Raw genomic sequence first — 5,236 nt, 5'->3', positions numbered from 1 at the left:
TGTCGTAATATTATGTATATATATATATATATATATACTGTATTTGTATATATATGTTTGTGTGTGTATATATGTATATATATATATGTATATATATATATGTACTGTACATATGTGAGACAGGAAATTAGACAGAATTGCGCCCATAAAATTTTATTTTATTGTTTTTTTGTCTTCCCACAACAAAGTGTCTACAAAAGCGATAAAATATAGAATTTAACAAAAAAAAAAAAAAACACGTCAGACCTTCACAATGTATTTACATCCCATAGTTGCACTCACACACGTGTGTCACTGTCATGTGAAGATGAAAACGATGTAAAAAGAGTCTTTTCAGAGTAAAAGCATCACGGACACTCTGTCGTCCCGTCAGCTTCGGCTGCTTCTATGGCACTTTCAAAATAAAATAAAATAAAAATAATAACAAAAGAAAAACAAAAAACAAGAAGAAGAAGATTGATTTTTTCAGTGTAAAAGCGAAAACTCTCAGCTTTCGGCTACAGTTTGCTACATTTTTTACTTTTTATTTGCTCTTTCTGTGACAAAAAAAAAGACATTCTAACGAATAAATTAACACATTTTCCAATTGCACACGTGTGTAACACACACACACTCACACACACACACACACTCATTCATACAGGTTTGTTTTTGTCGTGGAGCCTTTTATTCATTTATTTGTTCTTTATTTTTTTCGTAGAAAATTCCTTGTATTAAAAACGTTGTTTTTTTCTCCTCCTGCGATTGTCGTCGTGTGTGATGCGTTCAGGTGAACATTCAGAAAACATTAGCTCCTCCCACTTGCAGGCGAAGACTCTCTGATCCGGTTTCGTAAGGCCAGTTTAACGCAAAACGACGAAAAAAACAAAAACAAACAAAAAGGGTTCGCTCACACATTCAAAAATCATTTCACATTTTTAAACTGTTTGTGCATAAATAAGAGCATTTTTATTTCAAAATTCTTTCAGCGTGTTGTGAAAAAAAGAAAGAAAAAGAAATGCTTTCAACTGATTGTTTTTTTGTTTTTGTTTTTTACCATAGAATTTTCCCTGAAACCCTGTTTGAAATAAGCCCCGCCCACGAGAAGCCCCGCCCCCCCTCCCGCCCTCAACAATATCATCATGAGAAAGAGAAAAAACACAAATAAGCCCCCGAATGTTTCGCGGTCATGAAACGTCTCATGCAAATAGAACAGAACAACAACACGGGCTAAGAGTAATAGAAGAAGAAGAGTAGTCGTAATAAGAACATTAATAATAATCATAATAATAATAATAATAATAATAATAACAATAATAGTAAATAGTAATAAAATAAAAAATAATCTTACAATGCAAACATTGACAGTAGTAAATGCCTCCAGTTCTTATTGCTACAGAGTTTTTCGCGTTTTTTTCCCGTCGCTCTGATTCACAGTCTGACAACAGGGGAAAATAAAAAACGTCGCACACTTTTAGAAACCGAGCGTGAATTCACTGTCGTTCGCAGCGTATATTTATATATATATATATATATAAATGCAGTGAATTCATGCTCTGTATACACACACACACACGCACACACACACTTATCAAAGCCTTGTCTGGGCAGATTCCATCGCAGACGTACATTTTTATTACCATTCTTCTTTTTTTTAAAATCCCTAAAAAGGTTATTTATTTATTTATTTATTCTCGTATTCTCTTTATTTTTTTGTATTTTTTTTTTTAACAATTTGATTTGCAAAAATATTCAACCCTCTTTTGAAAGTAAAAGTCAGAAAAAGTAGCTGCTCCCTGAGATGAGATGCTGTGACCTGCATCCAGTGATTGTCTTCATCAGCCACTGGAGTCTAATCTGATCTAATCTGATCTGATCTAATCTGATCTGGGGTCGGAAACCTGGGATTAAATCAAATCACCGATCACTAATGAGCAAATCAATAGTGTTTCGTTTTGATTTCTCATCATTTTTCGTAAATTCATAATAAGTTCAAGTCTTTTTTTTTTAGTGAATAATCAGAGATTTGGTCACTGTGTCATAAAAACATCAAACACACGGATTTATAGTTTTAGTGCACAAATATCACCAGATATCGAGTAAAAATCGAAATGAGTCAATTTTTTTTTTTTTTTTTTTTTTTATGTATCGCTAATTATGAGTATCTGGTAAATGACTCATTTTAAATATCGTCAAAACTCTTAATTTACCCTTTTTTTTAACCAATTCATAACACCTAGTGGCTGAAGGCGGAACTGCACAAGTGCTAGCACATAAAATGTGGACGGTTTCAAATGTAACTTTCACGTGAAACATTTTTTAAAAATGTAACACAAATCCCGTAAAAAGGACACACGTTAAAATTCACATTCAAATGATTTTTCTAACCAGTTGTACTGTAAAACATTATTGGCAACATATATATATATTTTTAAAAATTTGTTTAAAAATGTCCTTCACCGCAAAAAATATTTGCCATGACGACATAACGAGATTGTTTTTTTTTTTTACACAGTGACCAAACATCAATAAACAAACAATAATAAGTGTTAGTTGTTATTAGCGCTAATAATTATGGAATTTTTTTTTGTAGAAAATAAAGCAAAAAGTGATTGTCTTATTACAGATTGAGCATCTAGTGGATGAAGGCAGAACTGCACCCACACCGTTGTGAATTAAAATGCGTTTACAATTTTCTTTCATCAGAGAAAAAATGACAATAACTGATGTTTTTTTTTCTACACAGTCACCAAACCCTGAACATTTTAACTGTCAATAAAAACAAACAAATCAAAAAATCTAAAAAAAAATTTTTTTTTAGCAATAAATCCAACAAAATAGAAAATTCAACTGCAGAAATTTTGCTAATTACGTTCATTGTTCAGCTCAGGTTTTTGTTTGTGCCGTTAATTAACGAATTTGCACAAAAACAAAACCAAACAGTGATTGTCTCACAATAATGCAGATTTAAATACGGATAAAATCTGACTTTTCTGATTTTCTTCCCATGTTTGAACGAGTGCTGTTATTTATTTATTTATTTATTTATTTTTAAATGTCCGAACCCCAGATCATTTTGTGTCTCTTCTTTTTTTTTAAAAAAGCGCAGTGAGGATCGTCCACGACGATCGTTTCACATAATCGACGACGTAAGAGTCAAATGTACTGTAGGGCTGTTCTGCTGAGAAACTGCTGCGACTCTGTTCTGAACAGACGAGGAGAGAAAAGATCAGAAAGGCAGAGTGAAAAGTTATTGCTCTTCAGAGAAAAAAATAAATAAAAAGGTCCTTCCTTCATATTTAAGTCCACAGACTGGATTGTGCAAATAGGAACGAGAGCGAACACACAAACAAACACACAAACACACACGCTGTGATGATTGTGATGATTCAATTCATCTGTTTGTGTTGGTGGAATTTCTGTGAAGCTTGAATATAAACACGTGTACAAATAATAAAACCTGATTTATTCTCCGTCAAACAACTTTAACACATTAAGGAAATACTTTGTTGTAAGTATTTTTTGTTAAAATAAACAATTTTATGCAAACTGCATCGATTTTATCAAGTAATCTTATTATTATTATTTTTTTAAATATGTAAATTTGATGTAAAATGGACTCAAATATATTTCCAAATCAAATACTTATTTAAATATATATTTGGTAATTCAGTCACTAAATGAGAAATCGACAAAAGGCAAATCTATGATTTTTAATTTTCAGCTTAACTGCAATAAAATATGATTAAAGGCGCCATATGTAAGAGTGTGGCCAAAAACTGTTACTACATTTAAGTTCAAAATACAAAACACAGAGGTTTGTTGTTTTCTGACGTAACTGGCAACCCGTGGTTGCTCGGCAGCTGAGACTCTACCGACTGCAATTACTGGTAGACGGCGGTAGGTGGCGCCACATGACGCCAAAACATGATTTAAAAACATAAACATGATTTGCAGTCTGCAAAATATTTTTTTTAACGCAAATATTTTGTCTGTACTGTTGTTGTTGGTGAGTTCAGTTTGTTATATGAACATTATTCCTGAGTCTCTGTGACATATTAGGAGGATTTTATGATTTATTACATAATGCACCTTTAAACTATGTTTTTTTTAAACCTGTATTTTGCAGCTCTACTATTGTGTGATTTAATTTGTCGAGCGACGATTATCAAAAAGCTGGAGTGACGGAGAATAAACCAGGCTTTATGTGCCGGGGCGGGGGGGGGGGGAGGGGCGGGGACTCTGGGGAAAGGCGGAGTTCACTGTGAGGTCCTAGTTTCTGATTGGTTGTTTGTGGTTGATTGTTCCGAAGCCGTCCAGTTTTTATTGGACGTGATTAAATTATTGCAACGAGGAGATTAAAAAAAAACAAAAAAAACAATTGATAGAACGGCAAATCTGCCAAATTCTTTTTTTTTGCAAAATAGAATATTTACCTATAACTGTATCTCTTCACCATGAAAAGTAGTAGCCATTATTTTCTAAAATCCTTCATAAGTTCTCTTTACAGGTTCTATTACAGGTTCTGCAGCAGGACCTTCTTTACATTATCAACAAAATCCAGACAAGGCTTCAGTTTATCGACAAAAACAAAAAAAAATCCCCCCAAGTTTTTGACCAAATATTCTTTTACAACTTTACAAATTCTGTACAAGAAAACTATGGAATCAAATAAAAACACACGTGGACAAAAGGTAAAGTCTGTATATTTAAATTAGGACTAACTTAACAGAACAAGAAGTAATACTGGAATCCGCTCTGCGCTAGAAGAATTATCTACAGTAGCTTCTCTAAATCCACGGTTCCCCCGTCCTTCAACTTCACCACGTCAACAAAAAAAAAACTTTTAAAGTCAAAACAAATGAACTTACCCATTTTTTTCTTTTTCTTAAAGATTTAACAGCTTAATTTTTTTGTTTGTTTTGAAGTCTGTACATTTCTGGTCAGTCACGTTTGGGCCGAGGACTCGTTTTTTCGTTCATATATACATTCTTCAGACTGTATCGGTGAACAGGACGACGATAAGTGCTGCACATTCCTCGTGTTGTTGGCGTTGACCTGTACGTTTGCCCCCCTCGCAGCCCGAGACGAGGTCATAACGCGGCGGCGTTCCCGCGGCGATGATTGTGTGGGGGGGGGGGGGGTGGGTGGCGTGGCCGCTGCTGCTGTGGCTGTGGGTTTTGTTTTGTTTTGTTCTCTCTTGTGTTTTTTTTTTTTTTCCTTCTTCTTGGTCCTGCTCTTTCGATGGCTCGCCGCG

Source organism: Microchirus variegatus, assembly GCF_963457635.1.
Source record: "Microchirus variegatus genome assembly, chromosome: 18".
Taxonomy (NCBI): Eukaryota; Metazoa; Chordata; class Actinopteri; order Pleuronectiformes; family Soleidae; genus Microchirus; species Microchirus variegatus.
This window is presented reverse-complemented; position numbering follows the sequence as displayed.